The 25,308-nt window shown below is 37.0% G+C and overlaps 1 non-coding gene across 1 annotated transcript; it reads left to right on the top strand.

The window, feature by feature from the left end:
* The first annotated feature begins 16,051 nt into the window (after positions 1–16,051).
* Positions 16,052–16,159, top strand: LOC112746245 (small nucleolar RNA R71). The gene has a single exon (XR_003174139.1). It is a non-coding gene; the product is annotated as a small nucleolar RNA R71 (small nucleolar RNA).
* Positions 16,160–25,308: the final 9,149 nt, after the last annotated feature.

A 25,308-nucleotide genomic window follows, 5' to 3' on the forward strand; every position in this document is an offset into this window, starting at 1 on the left:
AATGAACAGAAAGTTACGCAGGAGCAGCGCTAGAGTCATGCCAATGGCACAAATTACCCCACACGACCGCGTCGCTGACGCGACCACGTCGCATGGAAATCATGGCCTCCCACGCGACCGCGTGCCCCACGCAGCCGCGTGCCCTGAGTTTTCGACGTAAAAGGGTGCACAGTCGCATTCTGTGCGAGAGTGATGCTGGATTGGTGCTGGAAGCACAATCCTTGTCACGTGACCGCATCGCTGACGCGGCCACGTCACCCATTTTATAACGCACACTCATGCGATCGCGTGACCCACGCGATCATGTCACCCAATTTTGGCAATTAAAATGAATCGAACAGAGAGTTGTGCTGGAGCGAGGCTGCACTCGCGCCAGCAGCGCAACATAGGTCACGCGACCGCGTGACCGACACGATCGCGTTACCTTCCCTGGAGCGCAACCACGCGAACGCGTGCCTTCCGCGGCAGCGTCGCATGCGCCACACAGCTCAACCTCAGTTGCCAAATTATCTTATCTTTCTTTCCTCCAAATCCTAATTTTTCTTCCCTCCTTCTTTCTTCTTTCTCCCTTCCCCTTTCTATCTCACCTTTCATTCTCTATCTTTCTCACCCCCATTAACAAGGTTTCTCTTTTTTTTTTCTCACTTTTCTACTATTCTTCTTATTTTCATATGTTATCTTCTTATCTTTTCTTCATTGTTCTTATTTTCTTTTCTTTTCTTTTCCTTTTTACTTGGTGTTATCTATTTATGTGAGTCATTATTTATCTTTATATGCTTATGGTTTGTTATAAATTTGTTTGACAATCATATATATTACTTTTTAAGGGATTGCTTGCATGTTCAAATTCATACTTTCAAAAGCTTATTCTACATGCATGTTATGTGTTTGTGAAAAAGCCCATATGGCATTATGCACTTCTTCACATTATTTTACTCTAATATGCAATGCTTGCTTTTTACAAATTCCCTTTCATATTTTATTAATTAAATTTAATTGTCAATACAAATGTGATGGCTAGTTTGTTACAAATGGTAATCTAAATTGGACATTGAATGTTTGATATATGCTACTCATGCCTTTGCCTGCATGCCAATAAACCTCTTGCATTCCATTGTCCTACATGCACTTGCTATATTTCCATTGATGAGCTTTTCACATGTAATCCGGACCATGTGTTAATGCCATTTATCTTTATTGTGCATTGACTATCACTTACAATACCCTCTTCCTTGCTCTATCTCTTTGAATTTAATTTCCTTTATCTTCCCTTCTTTCAGGATGGCCACCAAGAAAGGAAAAGAGAAAGCTACTTCCAAACCACCAGCAAGAAGAGGAACTAAAAGAGCATTAGTGGCAGAGCCTTCTTCAACCACAGTCAAGCCCTCAACAAAAAGAGTTAAGAGGATAATAAAGGTTGACGACAAGGAGAAAGCCTTTCCAGCAAAGGACACTGCGCGATTTCCCAATCGCTACTATGAGCAGATGTTCCCTATCCTAGCAGAAAGGAACTATAACAATGAATACCTTCTTATCCTCCCATCCAATATTGCCTCCTTTGTTGAGCCGCAAATTGAACGAAGACAATGGGGTTTCTTACGGAGACAGCCGAGGCAGGTCAATCTCTCTTGGGTAGTTGAGTTCTACTCCAACTTCTACATACCGACCCTGCAGTCTGTTTATGTCCGACAGCAACAAGTCCCGATCACAGAAGAGGCCATTCAGCACGTTCTAAGTCTTTCCCCTATTCCAGCAGGAATGGACGCTTTTCAAGAAGCCACCCTTCAGTGCTAGAGATACCAATTTGACTGGGACTCCGTTCTCGGAGTCATCGCATTACCTGGCAGCCGTTGGATCTACGGATACCACCGTACCAGCCCTAAAAGAATCTTGGCTTCCGCACTTACGTCTTTCCGAGCACTCATGAGTCCTCCTTCACTGCAGACATGGCTGTTCTACTATGGTGCATCCTTACAGACCAACCTCTGAATCTCTCAAGACACATCCGGAATGCCATGGAGCACGTACAAATCGCGGGCAACCTACCTTTTCCCGCCCTGGTCTCAGATCTTGTCTCAGTAGCCGGAGTCTCCTACAGAGCTGGGGACACCAAAGCCATGCTTCCACGGGATGATCAATATGTCCCTAACGGGAAATACCTCAGACTTTCAACAGCCACTACAAGCCAACCTACTGAGCCAGTTGAAGATATTCCTTCTTCAACACCACAAGCATCTACAACTGCAAAATTGCTCCAGTAGATACTTGAAAAATTGGATCGGCATGAACTGAAAGCTAAGATGAGAGAGCGCCGTAACAAGCGCCGATTCACATACCTCAAGGAGCTGATCATGGGCAAATTCAAGGACTCAAGACACTGCGGACTCCACTTCTTTTACCAGCACCAGGAGCCATGATAGTCCTGACTGTGGAGATACTGCTACCAGCCCACCCCTGTTCCTGACTGATAGCACCGAGGACGGTGCAAAGCCTTAAGTGTGGGGAGGTCAATCAGTACCTGACGTCCGGAGGTAATTTCTCTTCTCTGTACACTAATAATTAGGATATTTTAGTTAGATTTTCTCCCCTTTATAGAATAGAATAAATTGCATAGGTTAGAATAGTTGCATGCATGTTCTACTTGATTGAAAAAACAATAAGTTTCTTTTAAAAATCTATCTTTGGAATAAAATTTCACTAATTTTTCAAAATTTTTATGATAAATCTGCTTGAGTTGTATTTGGAACATGATGTTTGAGCTAAAGAACACACAACCTGTGAAAGATTTGAGCCTTTATGTATGGTTACATTATTTAACCATAATTATTTTATTCTTGTGTGTTTACTTCTCTATGATTGTAATCTATATTTTGTTTTATCTTATATGTCCAATATTTATTATATTTACATGCTTGCACATGATTGAGGCCATTATTTGTTTAAACTCACTTATCCAAATCAAGCCTACCCTTTTCAATTACCTTTGTTAACCACTTTGAGCCTTTAAAACCCCATTTGTTCTATATTTTACCACATTACTAACCTCAAGCTGAAAAACAATTGCATATCCCAAATTGAATCTTTGGTTAGCTTAAGATAGAATTGTGTGTGCTAGTTAAGTATGGGAAACTGTGGGAACAAAAGTTGTTAAGGGAATGTGTCATGAAAATTTAAAGGGAATTTGGATACCTATTCATGTGAAACTATAAGAATCAAAAATCTATGTGCGTTGATAAGCTTTATTTATTTCAATTAAAAAAAAATGATAAACAAATAAATAAGGGGACAAAATTACCCCAATGTTAAATTCAGAATTCAAAGATCAATGCACATATGATAGAATTAAAATACAAAGTTGAAATATGAGTATGTGTTGAAAAAGGGAATTATGGGTAGCTAGGCATAAATTTAAAAGTATATAGAATATATGTATATTAGGTGAGAGCTTAGGTTAATTAAAGATTCAATTTATAAAGCTCACTTAGCCATATGTATACCCTTACCTGCACCTTGGCCCCATTACAACCCTGAAAAGACCTCATGATGTTTGCATTGGTATATTAACTGTTGTTGATTGGTTAGGAGAAAAACAAAAGTTAGAAAACATGACTAGAGAAGAATAGAGTGATTACCCTATACACTAGATATTAGAGCGTACATACATTATCAGTGAGGGTTCAATGCTTGAATTTTCATGTTTCCTGCTTTCATAAGCTATCTTCTTGCACTTTTATCGGTTTTATTGTATAATGATAGAATTAGTGGAATTTGAATTGTAATTGTTTTGAAGGGTTTATTTACTTTTGATCAAGTGGACAATAATCATATAGTTGCATTTATTTATATTTGTAGGATTGCATTGCATTTCATGAGTTTCTACATGTTCATACTTATTTCCTTGTCTCCTTCAATTTAGCATGAGGACATGCTAATGTTTAAGTGTGGGGAGGTTGATAAACCACTATTTTATAGTTTATATTATGTTTAATTGTGTGGTTTTGTCATGATCCTTACCCACTTATTCATCAATTTAGCATGCATTTAGATTTCCTTCCTAAATTCAGTACATGTTTGAAAATTGCTTCCTAGAGACTTTAATTATTTAATTTTAATTCTCCTTTATTCCATTCGATGCCGTGATCTGTGTGTCAAGTGTTTCAGGCTTTATAGGGCATGAATGAGATGGAGATTGGAGAGGAAGCTAGCAAAAAATGGAAGGAACACAAGAATTTGAGGAGATAACCAGCGAGAAGTGACGCGGTCGCATGGCTCACGCGACCGCGCGAAGGAGCGCAAATCGCAGTGATGCGGCCGCATGGCTTGCGCGGCCGCGCGGATTGGAAAGCGCAAGCGACGCGGTAGCATAGACGACGCGAACGCGTGGAGAGGAAAAAGCGCAAGCGACGCGTCCGCATGGACGACGCGATCGCGTGACATGTGCGATCTGCATAATCTGCAGAATTCGCTGGGGGCGATTTTTGGACCTTATTTTGGCCCAGTTTTCGGCCCGGAACAGCAGACTAGAGTCAGAGAATATGCAGAAACAACACACACATTCATTCAGTAGTTTTAGATCTAGTTTTTCACTCTCTTAGGTTTTTCTCTCTAGTTTTTAGAATTTTAATTTTCAATTGGTCTGAGCATTGGAACATTGAGAAGAGTTATTTCCTCATCAAGACTTCATCATTCTAGTTTGTTTTCTTAACTTGGTTTTATTCTTCCATATTCTTTGTTTTGTTCAATTTTATTATTCAGATACTTTTATGATTATTTAATGCAAGGATTATTTCTTTTTAATTCAATTTCAATTCCAATAATCATGTCTTCTTTTAATTCCCTTTTATGTGTTATGGGTTTATTATTTACAATGCGTGAGTAGTTTCATTACTTGATGGGGAATTGATTGAAAAGGAACTCTTGAGTTGGAAGGATTGAAAGAAAAATTGTAATTGGGTTAATTGTTGAATTGCTATCCTGTCACCAACGTCAATCCCTTGAACTAAGTGGGTTGTAACTCGTGAACGGATCTAGTAATCCAACTTGTTTGACTTTCCCTTACCTAGTAAAGGATAACTAAACAGAGTAACCGTTAATTATAAATCCATCTAAAAAATCACTCCATCAATGATAGAGATTCTAACTAATCAATTCCCAGTCAAGGTTTTTATTCATATCATTTAATTTTCCTCAGTTTACATTCCAATTTACTTACCTCAACTTCTTCGAACCTCTGATTAATAAGATAGCACCCTTCTCTGCAACTCGTTGGGAGACGACCTGGGACTTAAAACTCCCAGTAATTTTTATTTGAACTCTTTGTGACACATTTCTAAATTGATAGGCAGATTTTTGGTGAATTAAGAACTATACTTGCAACGTATCAATTTTAATAGTTTTTTAATTCATCAGCTACTGCTTCCCATCAGGCACCAAAAACTTGATGTGTAGAAAGCGATCCAACATAAAACTCACCGGCAAGTGTATCGGGTCACATCAAGTAATAATAACTCACATGAGTGAGGTCGATCCCACAGGGATTGAAGGATTGAGAAATTTTAGTTAGGTGGTTGATTTAGTCAAGCAAGCAATTGTTGATTTGAGTGATTTGTATTCAACAGAAGCTAAATCACATGAAATTTTAAGGGAGAGGGGTATTTGACTGTAAATTAAATGGCAAAAGAAGTAAAGAAGCTGAATCTTAAAGTGCAAGTAATATAAATGACAGAAACCTAGATTGCAAGAAATGTAAATAGCTGAAACTTAGAGTGCAAGAAATATAAATTGCTTGAATTAAAAAGGGCTTTGGGAGATGGGATCTCAGAAATTAAACAAAAAAATGTAAATAGCAATCAACAGATAAGTAAAAGATGAATTTAAATGCAGCAGATCTAAACAGAAAAGAAGAATTGATTGGAAAAGCAAAACAAAAAATGAATTTAGCTCAATTGCACAAACTAAAAGAGAAATTGAAGATCTCAGGGGTTGAAGGAGACTAGATAACAAGTCTAAATCTCAATTCCTTCCTTAATCCAACAAGGGACTAATTGTAGAAGAAGTAAAAGATGAAAACAGTAATGAAACCTTGGATCCAAATCACAATTCTTTGAACTTATGCAGTAAATAGAGAGAGATCTCAGATCAAGAATGAAACAGAATTCCTTCAATTCTCAATCCAAGATTCAAAACTAAAAATGAAGAGAGTAGAGGTAAGAACAAAGAATAAGAGAATTCAATTCTCTTCTCAATTCCCAAACCCAAAGCTAAAATCTAAAATTGAGCTCCCAAAATGAAAAATCAAAATCTCCAAAAGATCAAAAGTGAAAAGGAAAAATTTCAAAAGGTTCTCTCTAAATTGAACTAACTTCTATTTATACACTTCCTATTTTTGGATTTTAGAATTTGGAGTGGGCTTTTTAATTTGGTGAAGAATTGAATTTAAATAGAATTTTGGTTGAATTTTGGCCCATGGGTGCTACTCCCAGGGCAATGCTCGGTTGTCACCAAGAGCATAGCATTCCCTTGCCTTGGTCCCTTGAAATTTGCGTGACAAGCTCCCTGGACCGTGTCAATATAGCGCTTGGCTGGTGCCAAGAGCGCAGCATCCCTTGTTGCCGTGGCCTTGCTTTTTGTTGCGCGCACCAAGCCTTGTGACACACTTCCTAGCGCTCGGTTCTCCCCAAGAGCGCAGCTTCCTTGCTTGAGGAATGAGGTTCCCGGTTCGAGACTTGCTGGGTGCATTTTGGAAAAAATCCTTGAAGAGTAGCGCTCCTTTTGGGTCTTCCATGTCTTGGGTTCGAAACTTGTTGAGTGCATTTTGGCAAATTCTGGCTTATTTTCTTTTGTGAGTAGCGCCCCTTCCTCCCCTTTGGTCATGGGTTCGATCCTTGTGGCCTTCACTCGCAAAGATTGCTCCTTGAATTAAATTAGAATGGAGCCCGATAAAGTCATTTGTGTTAACCGAGCATTGTGATTTTTTCCTTGCTTCTTTGGTGCTCGGTTAACAAGGAGAGCACAGCTTCCTTGCCATATGCTTTCTTGGGTTGAGTAGCGCTCCTTTGGAGAGCGCTGAGCTCTTAGAGAGAGCGCTATGGCTTTCTTTTTTCCTTTGGCTATGCTTTCTTGTTTCCTTTGGCTAAGTTTCATAGGCCACGCTTTCTTGTTGTTTTTTTCTTTTCTTCACCAACAAGTAATCAAAACAACCAATCAAAGTATCCCCAAATTTACAAGGTTTATAAATCACTAAAAAATCAATTAATTTTAGCTTAAACATTATGATTTAGTGTCAATTAAAGGGTGGTTGATTCATTCAACAAAACCATGCAATTCCACCCCAAACCACTTACTTACAATGCAATAAAGTGCATAAAACCAAATGAAACAAGTGAAAAATGCTTGAAAGGCTAGCATAAGATGACTTGTCATAAGTTGGCTCCTTCTTGGACTGGTGCTTGGGTATTAATTGCTGCAACTTGTGTCTTCTCCATTTTCTTAGTGAGGGTTGCCAATTGGTTTGTGATCAACTTATTTTGTGCTAGCAGGGTATCCATTTGATTCAATTTCATCACTCTTCTCTTGGAGTTGCTACTTCTATCCGAGGCATAGAAGTACTCATTGTTTGCCATGATTTCAATCATGTCTATGGCCTCTTCAATGGTCTCCTTGGTGTTGAGAGAACCTCCTGATGAATGATCCAATGCCTTCTTTGTTTCTTGAGATAGGCCTTCATAAAAGATATGAAGCTACACCCATTCGTTGAACATGTTAGGGGGTATCTCCTTGTCAATTCCTTGTACCTCTCCCATGCTTCATACATGGTCTCTCCATCTAATTGCCTGAAGGTCTGCACCTCTGTCCTTTGCTTGATGATCCTTTGAGGAGGATAGAACTTTGTCAAGAACTTGTTCACCACGTCATCCCAAGTAGTAAGACTTTCCTTGGGGAAAGATTCAAGCCATTTGTATGCCTTGTCCCTAAGAGAGAAATGGAACAAGATCAATCTATATGTGTTTGGATGAACACTATTAGTTTTCACAGTGTCACAAATCCTCAAAAATGTAGACAAGTGTTGGTTAGGGTCCTCTTGAGCACTCCTTCCAAATTGGCAATTATTTTGGACTAGGGTGATTAGCTGAGGCTTAAGTTCAAAGTTATTGGCATGCACATTGGGTGTCAGGATACTACTTCTACAATTCCCAGGGTTGGAATTTATGAAAGAACCTAGCACCCTTCTCCATGATTATATGGCATTTCATCTTCCATGTTTAGATCTATATCTTCCTCCACTTCTTCTTCACCAACAACTCTTTTTCCTCTTGCTGCTGCCTCTCTTCGTAGTCTTAGAAATGTCTTTTCTTGTTTGGAATCAAAGGAGGTTGATGCTCCTCTCCTTCCTCCTGGCATACCCAAAATGGTGAAACAAGAAAGCAAAAGTGAAAAGAGTCACTCTGATAATAGAGTGTGGTTAGAGTTGAGTGGTACAATTTAACAAACAATTAGTGGATTAGGATTTAGGTTAGTAAATATACAATGAAAAGTAAATGATAATCACTGTAATATAAAGAAAATTAACTAAAATTAAATTGGTTAGCAAAAATAAAAGAAAAATGTTCAATCTAGGTACCCCTTGACTTAGTCATTGTCAATACAAAATCAATCCCCAGCAATAGCACCATAAACTTGATCACGAAATTTGTATCTCTACAATTTCCATTCGGCAAGTATACCGAATTATCATCAAGAAAAAACTCACAAGAGTGAGGTCGAATCCCACAGGGATTGATTGATTAAGCAATTTTTGTCAAGTGGACAATCTAGTTGAATAAAGCATTAATGAGGTTTGATTGCAAGAATTTAATTGGCAGGAGATGTAAATGGATTAAGGTAAATGATTGAAATTAAATTGCGAAAATGTAAATTGCTTGAAAAGTAAATTGTATAAAGTAAAGGGAAATTGAATGACTGGAAATTTAAAAGGGAAGGGGATGATGAACATAAAAGTAAACAAACAGAATAAAAGAAAGGGATTGATGAGAATAGGGAGGATAATTGGATTTAGGAGATATTGAATTCTCCAGATCAATGTAATCTCATCTCTTCTTTAATCATGCAACATCATTGATCTCTTGGCAATCATGAGTGATTGAACCATAATTCCTTGGCAATTCAATCTCTCTAAACTTGAACAATTGCCAATTCCTTGATCTAATTGCTCATGAGAAGAGATGAAGCTTGGTCACTGAGTATACCACACACCTTTCTAGATCAAAGCATCAAGAGGATTATATGTCACTATATCCGACCAACCCACAATCTAAGCCAGTATGATAAAGAATTTTTAGCATGATTCTATTATTCCTCTTCCAAGGTTCCAATGGAATCTATGTATATTCAATTTCTTTTCCAAGACAATTGAATAATTGGATGAAGTACAAAATCTTTCAAGCAAATCAAAGAGAGATGAAGAGAAGAAGAAAATAAGAATTCTATTGATCCATCAAATTACAATAGATCTCCCTCTCCCAATGAAGTGGGGTTTAGTTGGTCATATCTCTAGAAAATCCAAAAAAAAGTAAAAGTGCATGAAAAGTAAACTAGGTACAAGCAAAAAGAGAAAAGAGAAAATTAGATCTAGCTAATGATTGGCGAAAAGTTTCCAATCCGGGATCCCCCTCCTTTCTTTTTGTGTTCAAAACTCCACTTATTTATACTACTTCTCTAACTTCAAGTGAGTCTTCAAGTCTCTGGATGTGGGCCCTTGGCCTTAATTGAAGCAAGTGAGGAAAACTCAAGCCCTTCTCATAACGTTACCGCTGGCGTTATCAACGTTGCCAACGCTACCCTGTGTGCGTACGCATTATAGATCATGCGTATGCATCCTTGTGAATTCTGCCACTTGTGCGTACGCACACTGACTTGTGCGTACGCATGCCTACCAATTTTCCTTTTGTGCGTACGAACACTAGGTCGTGCGTACGTACACTGCCCAAATCTTCCAATGTATTTGTCGAAGACATTACTGAGGCAGCATTAGCGTTGTTAACACTAGACATGGCATTACTACAGGCATTGTTGGCGTCGGTAATGCCCTCCTGGTTTCTCCTAGCGTTGGCACTGGCATTGTTGGCGTTGGCAACTCCCTCTTGATTGTGCTCCTAGTGTTATTGGCCAATGTTAGCTTGACCAACACTACAAGAGGCACGTTGTTACTAGTGTTAGCAACACTAATGCTCTTCATTCTTGCATGAGTGCCCCAACTAGCATTATGGTGCACGAAATTGTGATCATCAATGGCGCCAACAACTTGGTACGCACAATTGTAATCTCAACTCTTTATCACAACTTCGCACAACTAACCAGCAAGTGCACTGGGTCGTCCAAGTAATAAACCTTATGTGAGTAAGGGTCGATCCCACGGAGATTGTCAGCCTGAAACAAGCTATGGTCACCTTGTAAATCTCAGTCAGGAGGATTCAAATGGTTATGGTGAATTGATAATACAACATAAATAAAATATAAACTGGGATAGAGATACTTATGTAATTTATTGGTGAGAATTTCATATAAGCGTATAGAGATGCTTTCATTCCTCCTGAACCTCTGCTTTCCTGCTGTCTTCATCCAATCATTCCTACTCCTTTCCATGGCAAGCTTTATGTAGGATATCACCATTGTCAATGGCTACATCCCATCCTCTCTGTGAAAATGGTCCAATGCACTATCACCGCATGGCTAATCATCTGTCGGTTTTCGATCATACTGGAATAGGATTTACTATCCTTTTGCGTCTATCACTACGCCCAGCACTCGCGAGTTTGAAGTTCGTCACAGCCATCCCTTCCCAGATCCTACTCGGAATACCACAGACAAGGTTTAGACTTTCTGGATCTCAGGAATGGCCGTCCATGGGTTCTAACTTATACCATGAAGATTCTAATATCTCGGACTGGGTCCCCTGTATTAGATATCCAAGAGATACCCATTCAATCAAAGGTAGAACGGAAGTGGTTGTCAGGCACGCGTTCATAAGTTGGGAATGATGATGATTGTCACGATCATCACATTCACATTGAAGTGCGAATGAATATCTTAGAAGCGGAATAAGTTTGTATTGAATAGAAAAACAGTAGTACTTTGTATTAATCCATGAGGAACAGCAGAGCTCCACACCTTAATCTATGGTGTATAGAAACTCTACCGTTGAAAATACATAAGTGATGAAGGTCCTGGCATGGCCGAATGGCCAGCCCCCACTCGTGATCTAAAGATGAAACTAAAGATGTAAATACAATAGTAAAAAGTCCTATTTATGCTAAACTAGTTACTATGATTTATAGAAATGAGTAAATGATGCAGAAATCCACTTTCAGGGCCCACTTGGTGTGTGCTTGGGCTGAGCATTGAGCTTTACACATGTAGAGGCTTCTCTTGGAGTTGAACGCCAGTTTGTAACCTGTTTTTGGCGTTTAACTCCACTTTGCAACCTGTTTCTGGCGTTTAACTCCAGAATGCAGCGTGGAACTGGCGTTGAACGCCAGTTTGCATCGTCTAAACTCGGGCAAAGTATGGACTATTAAATATTGCTGGAAAGCCCTGGATTTCTACTTTCCAACACAATCGAGGGCCGCCATTTGGAGTTCTGTAGCTCTAAAAAATCCACTTTGAGTGTAGGGAGGTCAGAATCCAGCAGCATCTGCAGCCCTTCTTCAACCTCTGAATCTGATTTTCGCTCAAGTCCCTCAATTCAGCAAGAAAATACCTGAAATCACAGAAAAACACAAACTCATAGTAAAGTCCAAAAATGTTATTTTTATTTAAAAACTAATAAAAATATACTAAAAACTAACTAAATTATACTGAAAACTATGTAAAAACAATGCCAACAAGCGTATAAATTATCTGTTCATCACAACACCAAACTTAAATTGTTGCTTGTCCCCAAGCAGCTAAAAATCAAATAGGATAAAAAGAAGAGAATATACTATAGATTCCAAAATATCAATGAAACTTTGCTCCAATCAGATGAGCGGGACTTGTAGCTTTTTACCTCTTGAATAGTTTTGGCATCTCACTTTATCCATTGAAGTTCAGAATGATTGTCATCTATAGGAACTTAGAATTCAGATAGTGCTATTGATTCTCCTAGTTCAGTATGTTGATTCTTGAACACAGCTACTTTATGAGTCTTGGCCGTGGCCCCAAGCACTTTGTTTTCCAGTATTGCCACCAGATACATAAATGCCATAGACACATAATTGGGTGAACCTTTTTAGATTGTGACTCAGCTTTGCTAAAGTCCCCAATTAGAGGTGTCCGGGGTTCTTAAGCACTCTCTTTTTTTGCTTTAGACCTTGACTTTAACCGCTCAGTCTCAAGTTTTCACTTGACACCTTCCCGCCACAAGCACATGGTTAAGGACAGCTTGGTTTAGCCGCTTAGGCCAGGATTTTATTCCTTTAGGCCCTCCTATCCACTGATGCTCAAAGCCTTGGATCCTTTTTATTACCCTTGCCTTTTTGTTTTAAGGGCTATTGGCTTTTTGCTCTTGCCTTTTGGTTTAAAGAGCTTTTGGCTTTTTCTTCTTGCTTTTTCTTTTTCTTTCTTTTTTTTCGCTATTTTTATTTTTTTTTTTCTGCAAGCTTTTGTATTCACTGCTTTTTCTTGCTTCAAGAATCATTTTTATGATTTTTCAGATTATCAAATAACATTTCTCCTTTTTCCTTATTCTTCAAGAGCCAACATATTTAACATTCATAAACATCAAATACAAAAGACATATGCACTGTTCAAGCATTCATTCAGAAAACAAAAAGTATTGTTACCACATCAAAATAATTAAACTAGTTTCAAGGATGAATTCGAAACCCTGTACTTCTTGTTCTTTTGTTTTTAAAATAGTTTTCATTTAAGAGAGGTGATAGAGTCATAGGACATTCATAACTTTAAGGCATAGACACTTAGACACTAGTGATCATATAGTAAAGACACAAACATAAATAAAACATAAAGCTCAAAAATTGAAAAACAGTAAAATAAATAGACAAGGAGATTAAGGAATGAGTCCACCTTAGTGAGGGTGACGTCTTCCTCTTCTTGAAGAACCAATGGTGCTTTTGAGCTCCTCTATGTCTCTTTCTTGCCTTTGTTGCTCCTCCCTTATGGCTCTTTGATCTTCTCTAATCTCATGGAGGATGATGGAGTGCTCTTGGTGCTCCACCCTTAGTTGTCCCATATTGGAACTTATATCTCCTAGGGAGGTGTTGATTTGCTCCCAATGGTTTTGTGGAGGAAAGTGCATCCCATGAGGCATCTCAGGGACTTCATGGTGAGGAATTCCCTCATACTGTTGTTGAAGTCCTTGATCTCTTGTTTGCTCCATCCTTTTCTCAGAGGTGGAAGCAATTGCCTTCCCTTTCCTCTTTCTAGAGGTTTCTCTAGCCTTAGGTGCCATAAATGGTTATGGAAAAATAAAAAGCTATGCTTTTACCACACCAAACTTAAAATGTTTGCTCGTCCCCGAGCAAAAGAAGAAATAAAGTAGTAGAAGAAGAAGAAAATGTAGGAGATGGGGGAAGAAGATATATTCGGCCAAGGAAAAGAAGAGAGGGTTGTGTTGTGTGAAAATGAAGAAGGAGTGAGGGATTTATATAGGAGTAAGAGGGGTGTAGGGTTCGGCCATTAGGGTTGGGTTTGGAAGGGAAATTAGTTTGAATTTTGAAGGTAGGTGGGGTTTATGGGGAAGAGAAGATGGATGTGAGTGGTGAAGAGGTGATGGGAAAGAGTGATTGAGGTGATTGGTGAAGGGTATTTGGGGAAGAGAGTTATGAAAAGGTGTGAAGAGGAGAGCAGAAAGAGTTGGGGATCCTGTGGGGTCCACAGATCCTGAGGGGATCCTGTGGGGTCCACAGATCAAGTGGGGTCAAGGACTTAACATCCCTGCTCCAATCAGGCGTGTAAAATGCCTTTGCTATGCAATCCTGGCGTTTAACGCCAGACTGCTGCCTGTTTCTGGCGTTAAACTCCCAAATGTAGCTTGTTTCTGGTGTTTAACGCCAGGCAGATGCTTGTTTCTGGCGTTAAACACCAGCTTGGTGCCTGTTTCTGGCGTTAAACGCCAGACAGATGCTTGTTTCTGGCGTTTAAACGCTAGACTGCTCTCCTCCAGGGTGTGCTATTTTCAATGCTGTTTTTCATTCTGTTTTTTATTTTTCAGTAGCTGTTGTGACTTCATATGATCATCAACCTAATAAAACACGAAATAACAAAAAGAAAATAAAATAGATATGATTAAATAACATTGGGTTGCCTCCCAACAAGTGATTCTTTAATGTCAATAGCTTGACAGTGAGCTCTCATGGAGCCTCACAGATAATCAGAGCAAGGTTGGAACCTCTCAACACCAAACTTAGAGTTTGAATGTGGGGGTTCAACACCAAACTTAGAGTTTGGTTGTGGCCTCCCAACACCAAACTTAGAGTTTGACTGTGGGGGCTTTAGTTGACTCTGCAGTGAGAGAAGCTTTTCATGCTTCCTCTCCATAGTTACAGAAGGAGATCCTTGAGTCTTAAACACAAGGTTGTCCTCATTCAGTTAAAGGACCAATTCTCCTCTGTCCACATCAATCACAGCTCTTGCTGTGGCTCGGAAGGGTCTTCCAAGGATGATGGATTCATCCTCTTCCTTCCCAGTGTCTAGGATTATGAAATTAGCAGGGATGTAAAGGCCTTCAACCTTTACTAACACGTCCTCTACTTGTCCATAAGCCTATTTTCTTGAGTTGTCTGTCATCTCTAATGAGATTCTGGCAGCTTACACCTCAAAGATCCCAAGTTTCTCCATTATAGAGAGTGGCATTAAGTTTATTCCTGACCCCAGGTCACACAGAGCCTTCTCAAAGGTCTTGGTGCCTATTTTGTAGGGAATTAGGAATTTACCAAGATCCTGTTTCTTTTGAGGTAATTTCTGCCTATCCAATTCATTCAGTTCATTTGTGAGCAAGGGGGGTTCATCTTCCCAAGTCTCATTACCAAATAATTTGGCATTCAGTTTCATGATTGCACCTAGGTATTTAGCAACTTGCTCTTCAGTAATTTCTTAATCTTCTTCAGAGGAAGAATACTCATCAGAGCTCATGAAGCGTAGAAGGAGGTTCAATGGAATCTCTATGGTCTCTAGATGAGCCTCAGATTCCTTTGGTTCCTCAAAGGGATACCCCCTTATTGGTCACTGAACGTCCCAAGAGGTCTTCCTCACTAGGATTCACGTCCTCCTCTTCCTCTTTGGGTTCGGCCACACCATGTAAGGCTATGGCCTTGCACTCTCTTTTTGGATTTTCTTCTGTATTTCTTGGGAGAGTACTTGGAGGGATTTCAGTGACTCTTTTACTCTGCTGGCCCACTTGTGCCTCCAAATTCCTAATGGAGGACCTTATTTCATTCATCAAACTTACAGTGGCCTTAGATAGATCAGAGACTATATTTCCTAAGCTAGATGGATTCTGCTCAGAATTCTCTGTATGTTGTTGAGTGGATGATGGAAAAGGTTTGCTATTGCTAAACCTGTTTCTTCCACCATTATTAAAGCCTTGTTGAGGCTTTTGTTGATCCTTCCATGAGAAATTTGGATGATTTCTCCATGAGGGATTATAGGTGTTTCCATAGGGTTCACCCGTGTAATTCACCTCTGCTATTGCAAGGTTCTCAGGATCATAAGCTTCTTCTTCACAAGATGCCTCTTTAGTACTGTTGGATGATTCCTTCAATCCATTCAGACTCTGAGAGATCATATTGACTTGCTGAGTCAATATTTTATTCTGAGCCATTATGGCATTCAGAGTATCAATTTCAAAAACTCCCTTCCTCTGAGGCGTCCCATTACTCACAGGATTCCTTTCAGAAGTGTACATGAACTGGTTATTTGCAACCATGTCAATGAGTTCTTGAGCTTCTGCAGGCGTTTTCTTTAGGTGAATGGATCCACCTGCAGAATGGTCCAATGACATCTTTGATAATTCAGACAGACCATCATAGAATATATCCAGGATGGTCCATTCTGAAAGCATGTCAGAAGGACACTTTTTGGTCAGTTCCTTATATCTCTCTGAAGCTTCATAGAGGGATTCACCTTCCTTTTGTCTGAAGGTTTGAACATCCACTCTAAGCTTACTAAGCTTTTGAGGAGGAAAGTACTTGGCTAAGAAAGCAGTGACCAGCTTATCCCAAGAGTTCGGGCTGTCTTTAGGTTGAGAGTCTAACCATATTCTAGCTCTGTCTCTTACAGCAAATGGGAAAAGCATAAGCCTGTAGACCTCGGGTCAATCCCATTGGTCTTAACAGTATCACAGATTTGCAAGAATTCAGTTAAGAACTAAAAAGGATCTTCTGATGGAAGTCCATGAAACTTGCAATTCTATTGCATTAGAGAAACTAATTGAGGTTTCAGCTCAAAATTGTTTGCCCCAATGGCAGGGATTGAGATGTTTCTTCCATGTAGATTGGAATTAGGTGCAGTAAAGTCACCAAGCATCTTCCTTGCATTGTTGTTATTTTCGGCCATGTCTCCTTCTTTTTCGAAAATTTCTGTTAGATTTTCTCCAGAGAGTTATGCTTTAGCTTCCCTTAGCTTCCTCTTTAGAGTTATTTTAGGTTCCAGATCAGCTTCAACAAGAATGATCTTATCCTTGTTCCTGCTCATATGAAAAAGAAGAAAACAGAAAATATGGAATCCTCTATGTCACAGTATAGAGATTCCTTTATGTGAGTAGAAGAGAATAATAAAAGAAGGGGAAGAGAAAAACTCGAACACAGAGAAGAAGATGGTGTTCGAATTTTGGGTGGGAGAGAGGTGTTAGTAGATGAATAAATAAACAAAAGGAGGTGAGAGGGAGAGAATTTCGAAAAACATAAATTAAAATTAGAATTCGAAAATTAAGAAAGGAAAATTGAATCAAATTAAATTAAATTTAAAACAATTAGTTAATTTTAAAAAAAAGGAATTTTGAAAAAAAGGAAGGTGATTTTCGAAAATTAGAGAGAGAATTAGTTAGGTAGTTTTGAAAAAGATATGATTGAAACAAAAAGATAAGATTGGTTTGAAAAGATTTGAAAATTAAATTTTGAAAAGATAGGAAGTTAGAAAAGAAGTTAGAAAAGATTTTGAAATTGATTTTGAAAAAGATGTGATTGAAACTTATTTTGAAAAAGATTTGAAAAATATATTTAAAAAGATTTGATTTTGAAATTAAAGTTGATTACTTGACTAACAAGAAACTAAAAAGATATGAGTCTGGAGTTTAAAGATTGAACCTTTCTTACTAGGCAAGTAACAAACTTAAAAATTTTGAATCAATCACATTAATTGTTAGCATTAAATTCGAAAATATGAAACAAAAATAAGAAAAAGATTTTTGAAAATCATTTTGAAATTTTCGAAAATCATAAAAGAAAAATGAGAAAGATTTGAATTTTTTTTTTTTGAAAAGATTTGAAAAACATAGAATTTTTAAATTGAAAATTTGATTTGACTCATAAGAAACAACTAAATTTTAAAAAGTTTTGAAAAAGTCAACTCAAATTTTCAAATTTGATGAGAAGAAAAAGGGAAAGATATTTTTTTGATTTTTGAATTTTTAATGATGAAAGAGAAAAACGTCAAAAAGACTCAATGCATGAAAATTTTGGATCAAAACAAAGGAAACATGCAAGAACACTTTGAATGCAAAGATGAACACCAAGAACACTTTGAAGATCATGATGAACATCAAGTATGTATTTTTGAAAAAATTTTTAATAAAAAAAATATGCAAGACACCAAACTTAGAAATTTTTAATATTTAGATAATAAGAATTCAAGAATGCATATGAAAAACAAGAAAAGACACAAAACAAGAAAATATAAAGATCAAACAAGAAGACTTGTCAAGAATAACTTGAAGATCATGAAGAACACATGCATGAGTTTTCGAAAAATGCACAAATTTTAAAAAACATGCAATTGGCCCCAAACTTAAAAACTGACACAAGATTCAAGCAAGAAACACAAATTATTTTTGATTTTATGATTTTATAATTTTTTTTTGGATTTTTCGAAAATTATTTTGGAAAAACGAAAAAGAAGAAATTTTTTTTTATATTATTTTCGAAAATAAGAAGTAAAAAGCTTAAAAGTAAAATAAAATTACCTAATCTGAGCAACAATTTGAACTGTCAGTTGTCCAAACTCGAACAATCCCCGGCAACGGCACCAAAAACTTGGTGCACAAAATTGTGATTATCAATGGTGCCAACAACTTGGTACGCATAATTGTAATCTTAACTCTTTATCACAACTTTACACAACTAACCAGCAAGTGCACTGGGTCATCCAAGTAATAAACCTTACGTGAGTAAAGGTCGATCCCACGGAGATTGTCGGCCTGAAGCAAGCTATGGTCACCTTGTAAATCTCAGTCAGGCGGATTCAAATGGTTATGGTGAATTAATAATAAAATATAAATAAAATATAAACTGGGATAGAGATACTTATGTAATTTATTGGTGAGAATTTCAGATAAGCATATAGAGATGCTTTCGTTCCTCCTGAACCTCTGCTTTCCTGCTGTCTTCATCCAATCATTCCTACTCCTTTCCATGGCATGCTTTATGTAGGGCATCACCGTTGTCAATGGCTACATCCCATCCTCTCTGTGAAAATAGTCCAATGCACTGTCACTGTATGGCTAATCATCTGTCGGTTCTCGATCATACTGGAATAGGATTTACTATCCTTTTGCGTCTGTCACTACGCCCAGCACTCGCGAGTTTGAAGTTCGTCACAGCCATCCCTTTCCAGATCCTACTCGGAATACCACAGACAAGGTTTAGACTTTCCGGATCTCAGGAATGGCCGTCCATGGGTTCTAACTTATACCACAAAGATTCTAATATCTCGGACTCGGTCCCCTGTATTAGATATCCAAAAGATACCCATTCAATCTAAGGTAGAACGGAAGTGGTTGTCAGGCACGTGTTCATAAGTTGGGAATGATGATGATTGTCACGATCATCACATTCACATTGAAGTGCGAATGAATATCTTAGAAGCGGAATAAGTTTGTATTGAATAGAAAAATAGTAGTACTTTGCATTAATCCATGAGGAACAGCAGAGCTCCAAACCTTAATCTATAGTGTGTAGAAACTCTACCGTTGAAAATACATAAGTGATGAAGGTCCAGGCATGGCCGAATGGCCAGCCCCCAAAAATGATCTAAAGATGAAACTAAAGATGTAAATACAATAGTAAAAAGTCCTATTTATGCTAAACTAGTTACTAGGGTTTACAGAAATGAGTAAATGATGCAGAAATCCACTTTCAGGGCCCACTTGGTGTGTGCTTGGGCTGAGCATTGAGCTTTACACGTGTAGAGGCTTCTCTTGGAGTTGAACGCCAGTTTGTAACCTGTTTCTGGCGTTTAACTCCACTTTGAAACCTGTTTCTAGTGTTTAACTCCAGAATGCAGCGTGGAACTGCCGTTGAACACCAGTTTGCATCATCTAAACTCGGGCAAAGTATAGACTATTATATATTGCTGGAAATCTCTGGATGTCTACTTTCCAACACAATTAAGAGCGCACCATTTGGAGTTCTGCAGCTCCAGAAAATCCACTTTGAGTGCAGGGAGGTCAGAATCCAGCAGCATCTGCAGTCCTTCTTCAACCTCTGAATCTGATTTTTGCTCAAGTCCCTCAATTTCAGCCAGAAAATACCTGAAATCACAGAAAAACACACAAACTCATAGTAAAGTCCAGAAATGTAATTTTTATTTAAAAACTAATAAAAATATACTTAAAACTAACTAAATTAAACTGAAAATTATGTAAAAACAATGCCAAAAAGCGTATAAATTATCCGCTCATCACGTTAGCACTGGCATTACCAGCATTGGTAACGTTGATGCTGGCGTTATTGCCAGCGTTACCAATGTTGGCAGTGCCCTAGGTTTCCTCTTGAGCTGGCGTTACCAACGTTGGCAATATTTATGCTGGTGTTATTGCCAGCGTTGCCAACATTGCCAAAGCCCTTGTTTCCTTTGGGGCTGGCGTTAGTGAGGCTGTTTGTAGCGTTGCCAGCACCCTTGGTCTGTATGATCTTGGCATTGGTGAGCCTAAGTTAGCCGTTGGTAACACCTTTGGTCTTTGCTTTCCCTCTGCTTCTTCTTGCCTTGCCTACCATCAATCAAACAAGTGCATCAATGGTTGCTATTTCATGAATAATCACAAGATAATTCATCATTCATTACACCACTTTGTTCTGGTGTTACTCTCATAAAAATTATTATAATTCACTAATGTTTGATGAATCAAGACATGCACAAATAATTAATCCAAATGCTTGCTCATTGATGAAGACAGTGCATGAAACTAAGTAAAAACTTAGTAAAAATGGCTTGTGAAACTAGCCAAGATGCCCAGGCATCACCTGGTATAGCATGCAGTTAGTTGGACATGCATTTATCTTCTTGTATGCGATACCGAGCTTTCTTATGATCATCTTGGCATCGTGCATAGTGCTCAGAATCCTTGCATGCTCAAAGCCATCCGATAGCAACTCCAATATCATTCCGAAGGCCTTGTCACTCACTCTGCACATGGACTTTATATGATAGAGCCTCACCAAAAAATACAGCTTAGAGAACTTTGAACATCCTGGGTATAGCTCCTGTGCTCCATCTTCGAGTAGCTCATGCAAGTTGCAGGCCTCGTGACTACTTTCATTTGGGCCCAACGGCAACTCCTCCGGATCCATGCCAGCATGTTCATTCACTGAATCTTCTTCGTCGCCATGAAGTCTTGGAAAGTTGAATGCCTCTTGAACCATGTCAACCATTGGGTCTTTGAGGTTTCTATCGGATTCTGCTTCTTGTCCTTCACTAGAGCTCTCTACCACGTGTCTCTCACCATGATAAAGCCAAAATGTATAAGTAGAAGGGAAGGATTTTATCAGCAAATGATCGTATGCATCCTCTCTAGTTTGGAAAAGGCAGAACCTGCATTTTAGACACGGACAATGTATCATCCTATCGGATGATGCATTGGCAAATGCAAAATATAAGAATCTGTTCAACCCAATCCTATAATCTAGACTATCTCGTGGATTTGAAATCCAACTCTTATCAATGTCTAATTCAATGATATAATAGAACAACGAAAATTCAACTAATAAATTCAGACTACTGGAAAGAAAACAAAATAATAAATCATAAAGGTAACCAGGGAGTGTATAATATAATATGGTCATAGTATTTGAAATAAACCTGGAGAATAACACTTAAAATAAAAAATAGAAAATACAGTTACTAGCATCTAAGATAATACACACCGATAATATTATTCAAGAAAGTTGCTTACTCATTCTGGAAAATTCCGCACTTTAAAAAAAATTACTAGAAGAAAGAAACTCTGGGTCTAATGCCAAAAAATTGAAATGGAAAATAAAAACCTTCCCTAATAAAAAGGAAAAGAGGATTGTAAGTTAGATATAAGAAAATAATTATGTAATGGGATTGATGGCCTTATATAGATGAAAGCAAATAAATACCAGAGGACTGTGAAACTGCATTTCCTATGTAGAAGAAAAAGGCATTTTGGTCTTATGTTGTAATTTGGTTTGGAATAGTTTATGGAACTTTTTATTAACATATATACTGAAAAGACGATGATATTACAATATAGTGTATGAGATCTCGACGCATACAATATAGAACTATGAATAAGTGCATGAAAAGGATAAATTAGATAATATGGAGGAGAGTTTTATGCTTGAAAACACCCAAAATAAGAGTATAAAAGTTTCACGCAAGTTCAACAAAAAAAAATTTAAAAACTCTTACTAAAGGGAATATATTGGAGATGTATATGCATTTATATACCCCTGTCATTTTTTTTAAAAAAATTATTTAAAATATATGTCATTTTTAAAGTTCAAATCCCTTATAAGACCAAAAAAAAAGTAGCAGTAGCTCAAGTCAATTTAAGAAGACATTTTTAGAATATAATTGAAAAGGTTTAAAAAAACATGAATGGAATACTTCTTAAAAACATGTATATATAGCATAAAGCTATTAATATATGGAAAAGTTTCAAACACTCTGAATCATCATGATTATATTCAACATAATTCACAACTTAGAGAATGAGTTAGATTAAATAATATTTAGTTGCAAAGGAGAAAAGAGAGGTGAAATTTGTCTATCCTTGCATGCCATATTTTTTACTTCTTGTCTAAGGAGATTATTAGTCTGGTTTTAGTTTTGTTTATTATGTTTTATGGGATTTATTATTCTATATCAGTATATGTAAAAGCATATTTACTTTAATTTCTCTATGAAAATTAATTTTTGTCTTAGTATAACTAAAAATGTCATATTTTAAGCTAAAAATTGCAGAAAAATATATTGAATTCATGGCCAGAATTATAGTAACTGTAACACAATTCAAAGTCACACTGCTTAAAAGGAAAACAGACTTATATACATAAACTAAGCCATGGTGGAATTTTGCTCCAAATGGGAACACAAAGTTTAACAGGTGATCATATATTGACCATGTTTTTAATGTTATGCAATATGAAATTTTGTTTGAAGCTCTTTTAAATGATAAATGCTCTTGGTATGTCTACTATGACAAGCTGAGAAATTTAATGTTGTGTAAAATGTTGTTGCTTCAGTAATCTTGTAATAGAAAAGAATAATGTAACAAATCAAAAATCAAAATTGGCTTGGTTTTATTTCATCAAGTAATTTCTTAATTCTAAGTGTCGAAATACAATTAGGATTATATATTTCTAAAATAAAGTTACAAACTTAGTAGAGATATATGCCGCCGTTCAAATTTTGTATCTGACCGTCAACTATTCTTAAATTTTTTATTCTCCCTATACTTTGTGTTAATCCTCCCATATTTCACTTTGTGGCATTCATAATTTATATATATGTGTGCATGTTATGTGTGGGACAAATTCAGAATCAAATTCACATGTTTTTGCATTGTCTTGTGGCTGTGTTTTTATGGAACAATTTGATTAATATATTTAATGAATGTTGTGCATGCTGTGCAACAAATAAATCAGTTCTTATTGGCTATGTTTGTTGGGTTTGGAATCAGGAATGAGGGAAAATTTTTGTGGCACTGTAGCATACGCCACCATTTGAATTTTTTTCGTTGGAGAACGGAGCGTAATGCTCACACCTTAAATGATAAATATTTTAACAAGCAAGTTTTATGTTATTAGATGCCTGGCATCTAGTTGGTGTAAAGATCATGTTCATTATATATGACTTTCTTTCTCAGACATGTTGAGAGGTAGGAAAGCCATGCTTTATAGATATAGCTCATTGCAAATCTTATGCATTTTAACAATTAAATCAACCCAATCAAGGTTGTATCTAATAGTTTCATGTGACTGAAAAAACAATCAGCAGGAAAAAAATAACACAGAACTCTGTTTTAAGAAAAAGAGACTTGGAAAAAGAAAAGATGTGGTCCTCAAAGTATATTTAGGAAATCTGTCCTTGAAGAAGGAAAAATAAAAATTAAAAAGTACATTTAACTGAAATATGACAGTCAAGATTGTTTTAATCATTTGATACCAAACAAATTAAATTGGGCAAGGGTTCAAACCAAAATTCAGACAAATTAGAATCAAAGATCAATGTATCCAAATTTTAAAGAGGTTAGAGACTTCAATATATTTTTAAATTATCAAATATTTAAATATCCACAAATCAAAAAGTTAAAAATCAATTTATCCTTTTCTCTAAATAAAATTAGCACTACATAATAATTAGCACTGTGGTTGGTGCTGTTTTCTTGGGTGGCCAATCTTAATAAAAATTCCACTTAATTAATTAGTTCACTTGCTTCTTGGAGCATCAATCAAAATTTATCAAAATTAAAGTACTATAAGGAGTAATTAAACAGATTTTTAGCAACAACCGTACTATTTGGATTCTATTTGTAATCATTTTTTGTGGCTTAAAATTAAATTAGCTTTGGCTTAAACCAGAATTTTGCATATATTATTAGGTGGACTCACATTTCTATAAGAGGTGTATACAATGTTAACCAACCGATTTTTTGAGAACCTTACTTCTTTTTTTCAATGCAACTCTTGTTTTAATCTTGTGTTGCTTTATTATTTAACATGAATTTAAAAAATATTTACAATTACATATTTATGCTTGCACTACAAGAGAAGCGGGATTTTGTAGGTTCGTGCAGTTTCATTTTTTTCAGTTTGTCTATCTATGCATGGCATATTTTTTAGATTTCTCTAAGGAGATTACTGGTCTAGTTTTAGTTTTATGTATTATGTTTTCTGATCTTTATTATTCTATATAAGGGTATGTAAAAGCAAATTTACTTTTAGTTTCTCTATGAATATTAATTTTTGTCTTAGTATAATTAAACATGTTATATTTTAAGATAAAAATTGCAAAAAAATATACTCAATTCACAGCCAGAATTATAGTTATGTGGACACAATTCAAAGTTACACTGCTTATAAAAGAAAACACACTTACATACATAAACTTTGCCACGGTAGAACATTGCTACAAATGCTAACAAAGAGCATACATGATCTTAGATATTAGACTACATTTAGATATAGCTCATTGCAAACATGATGCATTTTAACAGTTCTGTCAACCCAATCGTGGTTGTATCTAACAGTTTCATATGACTAAAAACACAATCAGCAGGGGAAAAAAGAGAACACAGAACTCTGTTTTATAACTCTTTAATTCTGTTTTGTTTTTTCTTACATCTTTCCTAGTAAAAATTTTTGACTTAGTTTCTTGCTCCGTTGACTAACCACAGAAGGAAAATCTGTCAATGCTCTTGGATAATTGGTACTAATCACATGGCTTTGGATGGTCTTGATTATCAATTTAAACTATACAGCTACCCTAACATCCAAACAACACAGTGCAGCCGTTATCACTCTTATATTTTCAACAATGAATTGGGAACAATTAAATTAGGACTAGGGTTCGAACCAGATTAGGAATTGAATTGGTAACTGATGGGTAAACGAATTTGGTACACATAGATTCGATTAACAATCAAAATTATTCAATTCAAACAAAGGTACAGGACAAAAGATGAAATTGGAAGAGCAAGAAAAAGGGAGAAAGCGAACCAGGAAGCGAGGAGAGGGTGCATTCGAGCGGTGTACAACAGGGTACGGGGGAAGGTCGAGGATGACGACACCGAGGCAGTTGGGAAGCCATTTGCAACGACACCGGGACGTGCACGGTGGAGGGACGAACAAC

The sequence above is a fragment of the Arachis hypogaea genome, chromosome 14, assembly GCF_003086295.3.
Source record: "Arachis hypogaea cultivar Tifrunner chromosome 14, arahy.Tifrunner.gnm2.J5K5, whole genome shotgun sequence".
Taxonomy (NCBI): Eukaryota; Viridiplantae; Streptophyta; class Magnoliopsida; order Fabales; family Fabaceae; genus Arachis; species Arachis hypogaea.